Raw genomic sequence first — 18,427 nt, 5'->3', positions numbered from 1 at the left:
TGTAATCACTGGAAGACTGAAATTGCTAGTCTTGTTGTTTGTCTGGCCTTCAGGAACTTTTACAGTTATTTCTATGTGAATCAATTTCTCTGGTTTCACAAACTACATTTTCCCACATGGGGAGAGTGGGTCCCTGAAAGAGGAAAAGAAAAGAGGGCTCCTAGCGCACAAGACCCTCTACCTATGGTAGTGTGAAATGATACATGATTTATCACCCCTTATAAACTAGAACGTGCTCAGTGAGGCAGTCCAACTGTGGAATTCAGGCTGTTGAAAAGTGCCAGAGAATTTTTCTGAGGCCTCAGTTTTCCCTTTGAAAGCCTTTTATTTATTTATTATTATTATTATTATTTTATTTGGCTGCACTGGGATCTAGCTCCCTGATCAGAGATGGAACCCAGGCCCCCTGCTTTGGGAGTACAGTCTTAACCTCTGGACCACCAGGAAAATCCCCTGATAGGCTTTTAAGGTGTCAGGATTAGATGCCTAAATCTATCCAGGTTGAAGTTGCAAGAAGGCCTATTCCCTTGTAGTACCCTCCTCTATCCCTCACTCCCCACCTAGAACATTGGACTGCCAGAAATTCCCTCTAAAATGAGAAGACTGAACATATGGCTGAAGCAAGAATCCCATTATATGAGACTGTTTTAAATGGGACCAAGTTATGTTAGTCATATTTGTATTTAGGTCTATTTTCTCTCCACCTCCTTCTGACTTGGGTTGGTAGAAGAGGAGGCCCATTGCCCACCTCTCAGTATACTTTTTATAGCTGAAGTTCACTATAGGAATAAAAGACATGTTTTCAAAACAGTGGGGTTAGTTGGGTTTTTTCCCCCAATTACAGACAAAATATATACTCACTATAGAAAATTTGCTAAATACAGAAAAGCACAAAGAAATGTAAAACCACCCAACAAATCCCACTTTCAAGATATCACATGGTTAATATTCAACAATCTGTAAGGTAATACAGGAAATCATTGTCCATGTAGGAGAAGAGTCGCGTGCAAGGGAACTTGCTTTGTCTGGAGCAAGTAAGCATCCAGTGAGACTCACAAGCCAGAAACTTGAATTTCCCCCTCCCCCACTCCCTCACTTGAGTCTCCTAAGTAAACAGATGAGAAAGGTATACATTAGAATTTTAGGAAACATCAGAGAAAAAGAGCCCATTTCCAAACGAGTTTAAAGAGATTTCACTGGGATAACACTGTTAGTCCATTCTAGATTAGAAATGAATTTTGACACATTTTTTAACTTAACAGTCATGCTGGGAAAGGAATGGAGATGAGAAGAAGACCATCTAATTTTTCTGAATACCAGTTTGTTCATGTATATATTTTGGGAGAAGGTCTCAATGAGCCAAAACATCATACCTATAACCCACCATCTTTAAGAACTCGGCAATTTAATCAGATTTGTTGCTTGTTAGATACTAGTCCTGTATGAAGCCCAAGTTGAAGGTGCTAGGCCAAGATCAAGATGAATCAGGCATATTTTCCCCCAAGACAAGCAACTAGTGAAGGAGGCAGGCCTCAGAAGCATTAGAAGCGTTAAATCCTATGCAAGTGCAACAATCTAAATATGTATAAAGTGCGATGATAAAGAGAAAAGAATAGTTAACCTCTGTTTGGAGGTTATTTCGGTGAAGGCCTCCTGGAGGATTTTGCCAAGGGGAAGGTAATCTCAGCAGAGGTTTGGATTGGGGGTTAACTCACAGATTCAGATAAGCAGAGAAAAATGATTTATTTGTTTTGTCTAAACCTGATCTGGCCTACTTCCTGAAATCTCACTGGTAGAACAGACCAAGTTCAAAGGAAAGCTCAGTCTAAATGGGTTATTGAAACAGTTCCTTTAGGTCATGTGCAGTCTCTCCGATAAAAATGATGAGTCTTTTCAGCTAACCTCTCCCTTTCTTGGTCTTCCCCTTTAGAGTATTTAGATTATGGGAGAGAACTCTTTCTTTGGCCACTTGATAAAGGTAGGTAAAGGTGAATGGGGTCTTTGGACCCATGAAGTGAACATCATTCATTGTCTTCCAGTCTCTAAGCACTGTTACTCACTTGCCTAGTCTCTAGATATCCAGCTGGCCTTCAACGTTGAAGTTTTGAGGGACTTCCTGGTGGTCCAGTGGTTAAGACTCTGCCCTTCCACTGCAGGCAGTGTAGGTTCCATGCCTGGTTGACGCACTAAGATCCCGCATGCAGTGTGATGCAGCCAAAAAAGTTGAGTTTTGAGCTACGAGAACTCAGAGTCCATTCTTTTGATATCACTCCCTATGTAACTCGAGCTTCTTTGACTCTGATGTTGCTGAGATGTCTCTGAGGTCTGGCAGTGATGGTAGTCTTCCCTGTGGTGCTTACCTCAGAGCTACCTGCTCTACTGCCCAGCCCCACCCCAAGTTCCCAGGCTAAGAAAGCTAAACCACTAAGCTTCCCACTACCCAAATCTACAACGTAGACCACTTGATGTACTTGTTGCTAGCTTGATATGGTGTGGTCTTCAAGGTGGCATCATCCTGAGCCCCAGATAAGAGAAGGATAGAGCCCTGAATGTTATTTTCATTTATTCTACACGTCTACTCCCTGGGACAAAGCTTGGACTTCCAAAAATGTCGATGCATATCTGATAGTTTTGTTCTCTTTATTCCTGTGCTCAATGCCTCCATCCTACCAATTTTTCAGTGTGAAAAGTAAGGCCTTTTCCCATATATTCTTTCTCCATTTCAACTTCAAGTTAAATCTTAATAGTGAGCAGAGGTACTCTCTCTACATTTTGGGAGCCCTGCAGGCTAGGCTACTAATATGTTAAAAAGTGGTGGTGGAGGTAAAGTGCTATTGGTAGGAGTCAAGAAGTTTGTCTGGCTTGCCAGACTAATGTCTTGCTGCATGTACTTGGTGTATGAAACAGAGGGAAGGGAGCAGGGCACAACTTGGAAAGAATGACATAGCCCGAGGACAAAACATAAACGGACTAGAATCAAGTAGGTCCAAGATGGAAGACAAATCAATTTCAACTAGACCTTAATATTCAGTCTATGCTCATTGTAACACATCAGCAAGCTAAATGACACACCCAGAGGAACCATGACAGTTCCAAGGCTAACCATCAAAGACCAAAAAGTGGGCAGTAGCCCAATTCATGGAAATCTCTGTCCATTGCCCCAAATAGTTGGAATAACCCTCCCACTCATTAGCTTATGAAATTACCCAGCCCATAAAAGCTAACCACACCACATTTTGAGGATGCACTCAACCGTTTGTGATGGCCCACACTTTGTCTGTGGAGTGTGTTTCTCTCTAAATAAATCCACTTCTTACCTATCACTTTGTCTCTCACTGAATTCTTTCTATGATGAGACATCAAGAACCTGAGCTTCATTAAGTCCTGAAAACAAGAGTCTGATCTCAGTTGGAAGACTGGTGATTTTGGCTAGTTTCGAAGTCCCAGCCTTGTGAGTTCAAATCCCAAGCAGGGTTTTGGCCAAGTTCAAGTCCCAGCCACATGGGTTCAAGTCCCAAACTGAGGTGAATGGTTTCAGTCTTACTTAGATCTTGCTTTTTGCATTCCATTTGTATCTGCCTAATCTCCCTACCTGCCTCCCCATCCTTTATGTTAAGGTAATGACAATGTTATGGATGTGAAAAATATTTGAGAAATCCAATGGACAGAACTTGGTAGTTTTAGAGGATAACAGTAAGAGACCCACAGGTTTCTGGTTTGGACACATGGGTAAATGATAGCACCACCAATCAAGAGAGTTAATTCAGGGGAATTCCCTGGTGGTCCAGTGGTTAGGGCACGGAGCCTTTACTGCCAGGGGCCCCAGCTCAGTCTCTGGACAGGAATCAATATCCCACAAGCCACCTTGTGCAGCCAAAAAAAGAGTTAATTCAGGAAGGAAAGTAGTTTTGTTTTGTTTTTTCCCCCTCAAGAAAGCAAGGCAAGGATTTATTAAGACATAGTGAAACTGTGTACCTCAGACTGGGACCCGAACCTATGAGGCCAGGACTGAAACCCAGCCCAAAGCCACAGCCTTTAACTGAGGTCACACATGTGCTGTCTGGACTTACTGAGACTTAGAGTCTTTATGTCTCAGCACAGAAAGAATTCAGTGAGAGACAAAATAATAGGTGAGAAGTGGATTTATTGAGAGAAAAACACTCCACAAAGTGTGGGCCATTGGAGAAGGCAAGAGTGGCCCCGAAATATAGCATGGTTAGTTTTTATGGGGTGGGTAATTTGATAGGTCGGAGAAGGCAATGGCACCCCACTCCAGTACTCTTGCCTGGAAAATCCCTGGACAGAGGAGCCTGGTAGGCTGCAGTCCATGGGGTCGCTAGGAGTCAGACACGACCGAGCGACTTCACTTTCACTTTTCTCTTTCATGCATTGGAGAAGGAAATGGCAACCCACTCTAGTGTTCTTGCCTGGAGAATCCCAGGGACGGGGGAGCCTGGTGGGCTGCCGTCTTTGGGGTCGCACAGAGTCGGACACGACTGAAGCGACTTAGCATTAGCATTAGCAATTTGATAGGTTAATGACTGGGAGGATTATTCCAACTATTTTGGAGAAGGGGTAGAGATTCCCAGGAATTGGGCCTCTACACACTTTTTGGTCTTTATGGTCGATCTCAGAACTGTCACGGCACCTGTGGGTGTGTTATTTAGTTTCCTGATGTGTTACTGAGCACTCAGTAACTCAGTATATAATGAGTATATACTGAGAATCAGGGTCTCGTGGAAGCTGACTCATCTGCCATCTTGGACTTATTTGGTTCTAGTCAGTTTATGTTGTGTCCCCAGACTTTCAAATGTTGTGCCCTGACCCCTTCCCTCCTGTTTCAATAGTACACTGTCCAGGGGAGAGCAGGCAGACTCAGGTGAGTAGCTACCAACAAAGTAGCTTTTTAAAATAAAATAGTAAGTCCATTTTGAATATTTTTAGTTTTAGGTGCTTCTGGACTGGATCTCAAAGAAAGAGGGCAGTGTTGCCAAAATTGGCTGTCTGTGCACCAATGCCAAACAGAAATACAGAGATAAGAGTTTTGGGGGAGAAGGAAAGAGTGGCTTTATTACTTTGCCAGACAAAGGGGAAACGCAGTAGGTTAGCACCTCAGGAACTGTGCCCCTCTCCCTGGTGAGTAGCAAGAGGCTATATAGTCAGTCAGGACTACCTGATAAGAATCAAGGCAGTAACAGTCTTGTATTCTTTTTTCTTCTGCCAAGTTTCAAAAGGGTAGTGTTGTTGACAAGATTAGGATGTGTGCGGGGTCTTAGATGGTCCAGTCTCCTAGTCTGGATGAGCCTCTCCGGCACCTTTAATCTTGCTTCACGTGGTATCCTGGCTGCTCCTCCTTTGATTAGTAACTGTTCTGCCCTTTGGAACGCAGGTTGTGGAGGCTGGAGTCTCACCTAAAAGAAATGGGGGGCAAAAGACCTCCATGCCCAGGCGTTCCGCAGGGCACTGCTGGGCATCGGTAGCTGGACAAATCATTCGAAGTCATTAATTTATGAATGTAGTTAAGTCTTCTTTGTGGACAATACTCCTAGGAAACTCATGATTCAATATTCACCCTTTATATTTCGCTTAGTCAACAGTTTTCTACCAAATAGCTAGTGGAAATCAGCAACCCTGAGGGAATGGGAATTTCATTGGGTAAGAGAAAGAAGCCTGATATAATTTTGGAGTTTTTTTATTGCTTCTTAGAAAGGCACACTTGGAAAAAGAAGTTAGATTAAGAAAGAACTTCAGTGTTTTACTCCTCCAACTTTCTTCCCATTTTACAGCTAGGAATATAAGGCTAACAGAGCGCAGCTTTGAGTAGAAAGCAGAGTAAGGGCCCCAGCCACAGGCACAGAGGGAATGGAGATCCTAGAAGGTGAGAGATAATCCCCAAAGCCTAAAGAGAAAGACTGCCTTAAAACAAGGCAAAATTCCTTCACCATTTTGCCCAGATTGTGTCCTGTCCCATAAGATTTTACTACCTGGAGAGGATGCTTGATACCTATCCTCAAGTTGCCACATCACCAGGGGGTGGCTGACTATTCAAGAGAAACTATGTATGTATAATCACTTTGTATACAGTAAAGCATAGTTGCAAATGCTGTTAACATCAACCTCTACTCCTCAGAAAAGTACATAACCCAACTCTAAAGGAAAAGCCTAATCTACAAGCAGTGAACAGGATATGAACAAACTAAAATACAGCATACTGTTGAATATGTTCTCTATTTAAAGTATACAGCTTATCTGAAATAAAACAGAAAAAGTGGGGCTGGTTGGGAACAAGGTGTGGTGTCTGGCTGGAAGGGAAATAACCCAGAGTTCCTTTATAACCTTTGTCACTTTTTTCTTCCACATATTCATGTATGAAGATGACTCAGCCCTAATACCAGTGGCTTATTTTTAGTAGAGGCAACAGAGCCATTTGAAAACCTAAGCATAGTAACTATTTCCAGTTGACAGCTTTACACGTCAGAAACAGTCAACAGATGCTCATTTGTTCACTTCAATTTAGTATCTATGACTCAAGGGGCACCAGAGAGTCTTTCCTTCTGCCACAGTGCTGGAAATTCCTGGTGAGAAAATCATTCCTTTGGACATGAGATTTTAACACAGGATGTCCCTTAGAGTAGAATGGAATCCAATTCCCTCATTTTACAATTGAGGAATTAGGCAAAGTCATGGCTATATTGGAATTAGTATCTAGAGCTCTGGACTGTTAGCTCAGTGACCCATTCAACCTCCCGTTTTTCAAATTCCTAGATCAAAAGCCACATAATATCATATGTTAGATACAAGACCTATGGTCTGAAAGGAGGAAGTATCCTGGGCTGATATCCTGTTCTGATGTATATGTTGCGTATAAGGGAATAACATTCTGTTGTTCACTATCAAATTAGCAGAAATCAAGACTCAGAGAAATGTATTCTTTGCTGCTTTGTAAAAATATTAAAATTCAAAATCTTGGTCAAGCATGAAGCAATAAACAGCACTGACTGAGAGAGTACAAGGGGTCTGGAATTAGCTGCTGGGTCTGAATTGTGTTTCTGTCACTTACTAGCTGTGACTTCGTGGGCAAGTTACTCTTTGTACCTCACTTTCCTCATCTGTAAAATGAGGTTAAGAATAAGAGGACCCATCTCATAAGGTTATTGTGAGGATTTGATGAGACAATACACATAAAGTGCTTAGAATAGTGCTTGGCACATAAACGTTTAATAACTGTAAGCTAACATTATTAATTGATGTAGAATTACTAGCAAGGAGTCAAGCCCACTTCCCTTTCCTATGGGGATCTCTTCTTACTACAAGTCACTGTTTCAAAATCACACCCAACATGTCTTTCTCTCAGAAGGATTTTGCATTTTCTTCTTCAGGGTTCTGCAGAATGACATTATCACTTGAAAACTACAAAGGCCAGATATATTCTGGGGAAGTGGCCTGGTTGGAAATGAGACTTAAAGCGTTGACATGATTACCCTATTTAAGAGGGCCTCTGAGGAGATTTTAGAGCTGTCTTGAAATAGAGGTCGTGTAGGGTGACAACTAGAGGGCAGATTATAACCAAAGCTACAGGAGGTGCATTTTTTTTCTCAAGAGATCTTTATTTTAGAGGACTTACCTGGTGGTCCAGGGTTTAAGAATCTGCCTTTCAGTGCAGGGGATGCAGATGCAATCCCTGAAGCTGCCAAGCAACTAATCCTGCAACTACTGCAGCCTGCAAGCCTGGAGCCCCCCAGGAAGCTAGTGCGCCTCTGCACCACAGCTAATGAGTCCCTGCACCGCAACGAAGGGTCCTGCACGATGCAACATGCGCGGCAACTGAAGCCTGATGCCGCCAAATAAGCGAATCTTTAAATATTTAAAAGCAAAGGTCTTTATTTTAAAAACTTAATAAAGCTAAAATTTTAAAAAGATTTTTTCTTTTTTAATGAGAGAGAGTTGTCCAAAATAGTTGGGGAGATCTTGGGAAATAGTAGAGTGCCCAGAACTGGAGTTTTTCAAGCCCAGTTTTGGCAGCAAATGGCAAGGATATGGTGAAGGGAAACACAAAATGGTAGTTGGAATAGATGAGTTTCAAGAATCTATTCACTAGATTTGTGATCTTAAAACCATTAGGCTGGCAAAGTTTCTTTTGGAGCCAGCCACTCCCCTTTTCTGCTTCTTTTTTTAATTCTAATAATCTACCTGTTGGCCCTCCATTCCCCAAGATCCAGTGACTGCTTGCTGCCATGGGCTACCCAAAGTCTTTTACACACACCCACCAGCTCCCCTGTTGCTCCTCCTATCAAGAACTTTTAGTGTCTTAATCCCAACCAGTTCATAAAGAAAAAAAAAAAAAAAGGCTCTTCAAGCTAATTCTTACTAAAATATAAATGACTGTGTTGTTCTCTTCTCAGGGATACATCCTTCTTTTAAACAGAAATACTCATTTGCTAGTTATGTTTGGCATAATCACAAGCATATAAAATAAACAAACACCAGAATATGCCACTCCAAAATATTCCTCTTTGGCATATGGATTACCAACAGTCTCAGGAAAAGCTTGAAACAGAGCATAAATTTTCCTTTTGTAAAGGAAATTTCCAACTGTGTATCTCCCTCTTCCTAACCAGGTTTTTTTTTTTTTTTTGGCCATGCTATAAACCTTGGTGGATTTTCTTAGTTCCCGGGTCCTTAGGGCAGAGCCCTAACCACTGGACCATTCCCTTAACAATTCTTATTAAAAGAGAAGGTATCCACTTAAATTTGCCTAACAGACCTTACTAAACAACCCTTGTTCATTGCGCTATTCTTATGCCTTCCCATAACTTGCCTCCTCTGCCCAGAAGCCCCAGATTTCTTCTCCTTCATTTACCCCTTTGCATAGCTCATCATCACTGGGTCCTTGCTAGATGCATGTGCAACACATCTGGTTTTCTTTCGTTAATCTGTCTTTGGCCAGTCTAACTTATTAGTGGGTTCCATCTGGAGATCCTAAGATGGGTAGAGGAAAAGACATTTTTTTCCAGCTCTACAATTAGACAGTGATGTCCCTACACTGAAGACAGTGACTGCAGCCGTGAAATTAAAAGACGTTTGCTCCTTGCAAGAAAAGCTATGACAAACCTAAATAGCGTATTAAAAAGCAGGGACATCACTTTGCTGACAAAGGTCTGTATAGTCAAAGCTATGGTTTTTCCAGTAGTCTTGTACAGATGTAAGAATTGATGAGAAAAGTGTGACACTATGCTCAAACAATTGATGCTTTTGAACTGTGGTGCTGGAGAAGACTCTTGAGAGTCCCTTGGACTGCAAGGCGATCAAACCAGTCAATCCTAAAGGAAATCAACTCTGAATATTCATTGGAAGGACTGATGTTGAAGCTGAAGCTCCAATCCTTAGGTCACCTGATATGAAGAGCCAACTCACTGTAAAAGACTCTGACACTGGAAAAGATTGAGGGTAGGAGAAGAGGACAGCAGAGGAAAGATGGTTGGATGGCGTCATTGACTCAATGGACATGAGTCTGAACAAACTCCAGGAGAGACTGAAGTACAGAGAAGCCTGGTGTGCTGCAGTCCATGGGGTTGCAAAGAGTTGGACATGACTGAGCGACTGAACAAAAATAACAATTGGAAAGAAGTATGCATAGAACAATAATTTTTAGGTTGGTAGGATTAGATTTTTAAAATTTCCTTAAAAATTGCTCTTGAGGAATGATATTAAAAACAAAAGCATGACACTAATGCTCATTCCGATCAGAACATGATTAAACTGTGGAAGAGGAAAACCCAGAGAGCAGAGACCATTATGGTTCTTTACCAGAGGTCTTTTTGTTTGACCTGTACTAAACTGTCCTAGGGAAAGAGTGAACCAGAGTTGTTCCTGAACCTTGGCCTCCAGAAGATTTATTCAACCTGTTTTTTCTCCTTCAGTTTTTCCCCCTCTCCCTTTATTCTCTCCACTTCAGAAACTGTTCCTTTTTCTTAGTATCTTCAATTTTAATTGCAAAAAATAGAGGGGTCTTTTCAGATGACTCTCAGCTGGGTAGATCCTGGAAAAGGCTAGATGCAAAAGCAGGGATGGGAATGAGCGGGGGAAAACTGCATCTGTGAGTAAAAGATCAAAGTAAAAGATCAAAGACAGGGTCATCTGGCAGAAGATAAAACACTCCAAAAGACAGAATTGGATTAAACTATAATTAGTGGATTTAAAGGTAGAAGGTACAAGTGAATGGGCTGTGACTAGACTGGGAAAGAGACAAGATTGCATATACGATACAATAATAAGAAGGCAAAGCTATCTCCAGCTCACAGAATGCCCTGTGGTCCTCCTTTTCCTATATCCCTTAGAGTTCAGTTCAGTTCAGTCACTCAGTCATGTCCAACTCTGTGACCCCATGGACTATAGCATGCCAGGGCTCCCTGTCCATAACCAACTCGCTGAGTTTACTCAAACACATGTCCATGGATTCAGTGATGCCATCCAACCATCTCATCCTCTGTCTTCCCCTTCTCCTCCTGCTTCAATCTTTCCCAGCATCAGGGTCTTTTCAAATGAGTCAGTTCTTCACATCTGGTGGCCAAAGTATTGGAGTTTCAGCTTCAACATCAGTCCTTCCAATGAATATTCAGGACTGATGTCCTTTAGGATGGACTGGTTGGACATCCTTGAAGTCCAAGGGAATCTCAAGAGCACAGTTCAAAAGTTTTCAAATGAGTCAGTTCTTCACATCAGGTGGCCAAAGTATTGGAGTTTCAGCTTCAACATCATCCTTCCAATGAATATTCAGGACTGATGTCCTTTAGGATGGACTGGTTGGACATCCTTGAAGTCCAAGGGAATCTCAAGAGTTTTCTCCAACACCACAGTTCAAAAGCATCAATTCTTCGGCACTCAGCTTTCTTTATAGTCCAACTCTCACATCCATACATGACTACTGGAAAAACCATAGCCTTGACTATATCTTTGTTGGCAAAGTAATGTCTCTGCTTTTTAATATACTGTCTAGGTTGGTCTGGAGAAGGGAATGGCAACCCACTCCACTATTCTTGCCTGGAGAATCCATGGACAGAGGAGAGACTTATGGGCTACAGTCCAAGGGGTAGCAAAGAGTCGGACACGACTGAGTGATTTCACTCACTCACACTAGGTGGGTCATAACTTTTCTTCCAAGGAGTAACCGTCTTTTAATTTCATGGCTGCAGTCACCATCTGCTGTGATTTTGGAGCCCCCAAAAATAAAGTCAGCCACTGTCTCCACTGTTTCCCCATCTATTTGCCATGAAGTGATGAGATCAGATGTCATGATCTTTGTTTTCTGAATGTTGAGCTTTAAGCCAACTTTTTCACTCCCCTCTTTCACTTTCATCAGGAGGCTCTTTAGTTCTTCTTCCCTTTCTGCCATAAGGGTGGTGTCCTCTGCATATCTGAAGTTATTGATATTTCTCCTGGCAATCTTGATTCCAGCTTGTGCTTCATCCAGCCCAGCATTTCTCATGATGTACTCTGGATATAAGTTAAATAAGCAGGGTGACAATATACAGCCTTGATGTACTCCTTTTCCTATTTGGAACCAGTCTGTTGTTCCATGTCTGGTTCTAACTGTTGCTTCCTGACCTGCATATAGATTTCTCAATAGGCAGATCAGGTGATCTGGTATTCCCATCTCTTGAAGAATTTTCCACTGTTTGTGGTGATCTACATAGTCAAAGGCTTGGCATAGTCAATAATGCAGAAGTAGATGTTTTTCTGGAACTCTCTTGCTTTTTCGATGATCCAGCAGATGTTAGCAATTTGATCTCTGGTTCCTCTGCCTTTTCTAAAACCAGCTTGAACATCTGGAAGTTCACGGTTCACGTATTGTTGAAGCCTAGCTTGGAGAATTTTGAGCATTACTCTGCTAGCGTGTGGGATGAATGCAATTGTGCGATAGTTTGAGCGTTCTTTGGCATTGCCTTTCTTTGGGATTGGAATGAAAACTGACCTTTTCCAGTCCTGTGGCCACTGCTGCATTTTCCAAATTCACTGGCATGTTGAGTGTAGCAGTTTCACAGCATCATCTTTTAGGATTTGAAATAGCTCAACTGAAATTCCATCACCTCCACTATCTTTGTTTGTAGTGATGCTTCCTAAGGCCCACTTTACTTTACATTCCAGGATGTCTGGCTCTAGGTGAGTGATCACACCACCATGATTATCTGGGTTGTGAAGATGTTTTTTGAATAATTCTTCTGTGTATTCTTGCCACCCTTCTTAATATCTTCTGCTTCTGTTAGGTCCATACCATTTCTGTCCTTTATTGTGCCCATCTTTGCATGAAATGTTCCCTTGGTATCTCTAATTTTCTTGAAGAGATCTCTAGTCTTTCCCATTCTATTGTTTTCCTCTATTTCTTTGCACTAATCGCTGAGGAAGGCTTTCTTATCTCTCCTTGCTATTCTTTGGAACTCTGCATTCAAATAGGTGTATCTTTCCTTTTCTCCTTTGCTTTTCACTTCTTTTTTTCCACAGCTATTTGTAAGGCCCCCTCAGACAACCATTTTGATTTTTTTGCATTTCTTTTTCTTGGGGATGGTCTTGTCCCTGTCTCCTGTACAATGTCATAAACCTCTATCCATAGTTCATCAAGCACTCTGTCTATCAGATTTAGTCCTTTTAATCTATTTCTCACTTCAATTGTATAATCGTAAGGGATTTGATTTAGGTCATACTTGAATGGTCTAGTGGTTTTCCCTACTTTCTTCAATTTAAGTCTGAATGTGGCAATAAAGAGTTCATTATTTGAGCCACAGCCAGCTCCCCATCTTGTTTTTGCTGACTATATACAGCTTCTCCATCTTTGGCTGCAAAGAATATAATTAATCTGATTTCAGTATTGACCATCTGGTGATGTCATGGTCTATACTTGTCTATACATGGGTATAGAGTCTTGTCTTGTGTTATTGGAAGAGGGTGTTTGCTATGACCAGTGCATTCTCTTGGCAAAACTCTATTAGCCTTTGCCTTGCTTCATTCCGTACTCCAAGGCCAAATTTGCCTATTACTCCAGGTGTTTCTTGACTTCCTAATTTTGCATACCAGTCCCCTATAATGAAAAGGACATCTTTTTTTTTTTTTTGGTGTTAGTTCTAGAAGGTTTGTAGGTCTTCATAGAACCGTTCAGCTTCAGCTTCTTCACCATTACTGGTCGGGGCATAAACTTGGATTACCATGATTTTGAATGGTTTGCCTTGGAAACAAACAGAGATCATTCTGTCATTTTTGAGATTTTATCCAAGTACTGTATTCTGGACTCTTTTGTTTACTATGATGGCTACTCCATTTCTTCTTAGGGATTCTTGCCCACAGTAGTAGATATGATGGTCATCTTTGTTAAACTCACCCATTCCAGTCCATTTTAGTTCATTGATTCCTAAAATGTCGACGTTCACTCTTGCCATCTCCTGTTTGACCACTTCCAATTTGCCTTGATTCATGGACCTAACATTCCAGGTTCCTGTGCAATATTGCTCCTTACAGCATTGGACCTTGCTTCTATCACCAGTCACATCCACAACTGGGTGTTGTTTTTGCTTTGGCTCTGTCTCTTCATTCTTTCTGGAGTGATTTCTCCACTAATCTCCAGTAGCATATTGGGCAACCACCAACCTGGGGAGTTCAACGTGTCCTATCTTTTTGCCTTTTCATACTGTTCATGGGGTTCTCTCAGAATTAGGCAGGGTCATTTGACTAATTCTGGTCAATGCACTGGAAGGAACAGTGACAGGTGTGACTTCCAGGCCAAGCCAGCATTTAATGGCTACTGCCTGACTCTGCAGCTGTCTCTGCTCTGTTGTGCTGCACATAGGCTTTGTATTAAGATGGCAGAGCTACATGTTGGGACGAAGTAATCACAGAGATGATGGCCCTGCAGCAGGTTTTAGGTGAGTGAAAAAGTTTGATTTTGATCAGTGCAATAAACTATATATTTATGTCCCATCCCCATCTTTGAACAACCAAATTCATATGTTGAAATTCTTAGACCCTGGATGATGGTATCAGGAGGTGAGACCTTTGGGAAAGGCTCCACCCTCATGGGGCTTCCCTGGTGGCTCAGACAGTAAAGAATCTGCCTGCAACATGGGAGACCTGGGTTCAGTCCCTGGGTTGGGAAGATTCCCCTGGAGAAGAGCATGGCAACCCACTCCAGTATTCTTGCCTGGAGAATCCCCATGGACAGAGGAGCCTGGTGGGCTACAGTCCATTCAGTCACAAAGAGCTGGAAATGACTAAGCGACTAAGCAGAGCACAGCATAGCCACCCTCATGAATAGGATTAATGTCCTTATGGAAAGATCTTGGAAGATCCCATGCTTGCTTCTACCCTGTGAGGTTACAGTGAGAAGACTGCAATCAGTGAAGAAGAGAATTCTCACTAGACACCAAGTCTATTGGCACCATGATCTTGGACTTCCCTGTCTCTAGAACTATGAGAACTAAATGTTTGCTGTTTGTTCATTTCTTTATTTGGCCACACCGTGGCTTGTGGGATCTCAGTTCCTGGAGAACCCAGGCCCTTGGCTGTGAAAATGCAGAGACCTAACTACTAGATCATCAGGGAATTCCCCAATGTTTGTTGTTTCTAAACTACCTAGTCTATAGTATTTGGGGGGTTTTTGTTTGTTTTTTGCCCTCCCTGTGTGGCCCGTGGGATCTTAGTTCCCTAACCAAGGATAGAACGTGCCCCCTGCATTTGAAGCATGGAGTCTTAATAACTGGACTGCTAGCGAAGTCCCAGTATTTTTGTTATAGCCTCTAAAACTACTAAGATATTAAGCCATGGAAATGAAACCTTTCACCTCAGATTAGGACTTGAACCCATGTGCTGGGACTCAAACCTGGCCAAAATCCATGGTCTTCCAACTGAGATCACACACCTGGTTTCAGAACCTAATGAAGCTCAGACTCTTGATGTCTCATCACAGAAAGAAATCAGTGAGAGAGAAAGTGATAGGTAAGAAGTGGATTTATTTAGAGAGAAACATAGTCCAAAGAAGGCAAAAGGAGAAAAGGGTGGGAGAGGTAGCTAGATAGTATCACCGACTCAGTTGACAGGAATTTGAGCAAACTCCAGGAGATAGTAGAGGACAGAGGACCATGGTGTGTTGTAGTCCATGGGGTCACAAAGAGTTGGACACGATTTAGCAACTCAACAACGAAACACTTCATAGACAAGAGTGTGGGCCATTGCAGAGGGTGACTGGCCTTGAAATGTGGTGTAGTTAGCTTTTATGAGCTGGGTTATTTCATGGGTAATGAATGGGAGGATTATTTCAACTATTTGGGGGAAGGGGCAGAGCTTTCTAGGAATTGGGGTACTGCCCACTTTTTGGTCTTTGATGGTCAGCCTTAGAACTGTCATGGTGCCTCTGGGTGTGTCATTTAGCTTGCTGATGAATTACAATGGGCATATACTGAGGATCAAATTCTCGTTGAAGTTGACTTGTCTGCCATCTTGGACCCATTTGATTCTAATCAGTTTATGTTTTGCCCTCGGATATCATTCTTTCCAAGTTGTGTCCTGCCTCCCTCCCTCCTGTTTCACGATCAGTTTAAGTGCATGCACCAGGACATTTTCTTCTTAAGCACAACCCAGCCTATCCTAATACAAAAGGCACTACAACCATAGTATTATAGAAATCACAGATTATATGACATTTACATTCAGCCCTAATTTGAAGAGGTTGAAGGGAGGAAGGAGAGATATTGCTGAATCAGTCTACTATCATCATCTTCAACAGTACAGACCAAAGATACCATATGCAAGTCTCAGGCTTCCAGTAAGCATTCTGGAGAATCAAAGGATGTGAAAGCAAGAAACAGATGGAAACTAAATCCCTGCTCTGAAGGTAGAACCTCTTCAGCTACATAATCCTTTCTTCAGAGAGTTTTATCCTGAAAGACTATCAGGGTTAAGGCAAGTGGACGGACTATTATAGGCAACGTCCTTATTTTTGCTAAAGTCTTTAATATACCTATTACCTTTATTATACGAAGCTTAAAACTTGAAGACAAGAGAAAAAGAAAGAAACAAAGTGGAGACAAGAGGAGAATTGTAAGAGAATGTAAAAATAAATGGGATTGAGGAGTTTATGGAGACAAGATCAGTGGTATTAGTGTTATTGTTCAGAGGCAAGAGCAGAACATTCAGGGATATCAAAAGCAGGCAATATAATTGAATAGAACAAAGATGACTGATGTAATTTGGGTTGGGTTGTGATCCTTAAGGTCTCATTGGGCCAGAGAAGTCTGTGATTTCTGAGGATATCATATTCTACGTGGTATAGCATGGTAGTTAAGCATGTGCGCTCTGGAGTAAGAGTAAGATGGATTCACAGCCCAGCTCTATTACTTATTGGTTTTGCATTCTTGGGTAAGTTATTTAACATTCCTGTGTCTCTCTTTCCCCACCTGTAAGATAGGAATTAGAATAGTGCCCTTTTTATATGGTTGTTGAACCAGACTATGTGAGGAATGATTCCTTCCCCAGTCAGCAAATAATGCAGGTGTCCGGAAAAACCCTCTCTCTCCTTGTCTCAGTGATCAGGGTATCATTCAGAAGACTGAGGAGGTAGTTTTCCCTTCCACACTCTATAGCTAGAGGCAGACAGATGATCTGTGTATAGTTTTTGTGCAACAGGCAATTACCTTCACCAAATGATCCTCCTGTTTGATTTGTAGTTTGACTCTGGAGTCAAAGGTGGGAGGGTTCATATTTCATTCTTGCTTACAGACAGTGAAGATGCCCTGGGGGCCCATTCCCACATATTGTTATGAATGTTCTCTTTTTGCCCTGCATTCCCAGATGTCTTTCTCTTTCTCATACACAGGCATAAATGCATTAGTTATTCTGATTCCTTAAATCATTAATAACAAGACAATCATGACCTGAGTCAATTCCATTCTTTCCACAGTATTAAGAGTATTGGTTTAGAATAATGATTTCTCTGCACCTCACAGTGATTCCCTCCATGGAAGTGAGACCGGGAATACAACTTTTTGCAGACAGAAGCAGCACATACGCAGTTTACGGCCCAGGCTCTGACACCGCATGGATTAGTTTAAATTCTGGTTCTACCTCTTTTAGCTATCTAAACTTGAGCAGGTTACCCAAGCCCCATGAACCTCAGTTTCCTCACCTGAAGAATACGAATAGGCCTGGCTGGTTGGGGACCTGGGGACTGGCCTTGGCCTGGGTAGGATGGCAGAGGTGGCAGACCTCTATGGCCCCAGTGACAATGGCAGTGTTCCACGGTGAGGTGGAGATCAAGGAGTTCCAATATGGAAAGAACTCAGAGATGTACTTCTACCCCTGCCCACATGGGAATAAATTCTGCATCACCCAGGAAGATTTGGCAAATGGGGAAACACGGCAACATGATCTAGCTTCTCTCTCATTATAAAAGTGATTTATGACAAAGGTCTGTTTACTTGTAGAGAGACAGTCCCGCCTCTTCCACCAATAATGAAGTTAAATGCTAAAGAAGACTTTAGGACTCCAAAGCCTGAACTTTGGGGAATGAGCCAAGCTGCAAAAATCAAATTCAATCACTATCTTCTTCATGGGGATAATTTTTTTTTTTTAATTCGCTACACCATGTGGCTTTCAGGATCTTAGTTCCTTAGCCAGGGATCAAACCCATGCCTGCTGCAGTGGAAGCGAAGAGTCCTAACTGTTGCAGGAAGGGGGACCCCTTCCAGGGCCTGAAAGGGGGTCTTTTGCCTACCACTCAGAAATGAACTGTCTGAGGAGACACAGGTGCTGACAAAGCAAGAGACTTTACTGGGAAGGGGCATGTGGCAGAGAGCAGGAAGGTAAAGGAACCCAGGAGAACTGCTCTGCCTGTGGCTCACAGTCTTGGGTTTTGTGTTAATGGGGTTAGTTTTCAGGTTGTCTTTCACCAATCATTCTGACTCAGAGTCCTTCCTGGTGGCACATGCTTTGCTCAGCCAAGATGGATGCCAGCGAGAAGGATTCTGGGAGGTGGTCGGACACGTGGTGTCTCCTTTTGACCTTTCCTGAACTCTCATGGTTAGTGATGGCTTGTTAGTTCCGTGTTCCCTACCAGGACCTCCTGTCGTAAAATAACTCACAGAAATGGTTACTATGGTGCCTGGCCAGGGTGGGCAGTTTCAGTCAGTGTGCTTCCCCTAACATAATCACTGGACCATCAGGAAATTCCCAACAATCATTTTGTAGCTTGCTGTTTGTTAAAGTGTGGATTCTTAAAACTGGCTGCTGAATTCATCTCCAGTTGAAGAAGCAAGTCCACCACATGACATACCTGAATTTTGTGCCTAGAACTTTGAATTGGAAGTTTTCTTAATTTTCCATCCAAACATAGAAGAAGATAATTTCAAATCAGTGCTTTCTTTCCTTCAGTTTTGTTATTTGTATATTA

At 42.2% G+C, this 18,427-nt stretch overlaps 1 pseudogene; it reads left to right on the top strand.

Moving 5' to 3' along the window:
* The first annotated feature begins 17,263 nt into the window (after window positions 1–17,263).
* LOC107131519 (diphthamide biosynthesis protein 3-like) lies at window positions 17,264–17,507 on the top strand (annotated as a pseudogene).
* Window positions 17,508–18,427: the final 920 nt, after the last annotated feature.

Source organism: Bos taurus, chromosome 19 (genome assembly GCF_002263795.3).
Source record: "Bos taurus isolate L1 Dominette 01449 registration number 42190680 breed Hereford chromosome 19, ARS-UCD2.0, whole genome shotgun sequence".
NCBI lineage: Eukaryota > Metazoa > Chordata > Mammalia > Artiodactyla > Bovidae > Bos > Bos taurus.
This window is presented reverse-complemented; position numbering and strand designations above follow the sequence as displayed.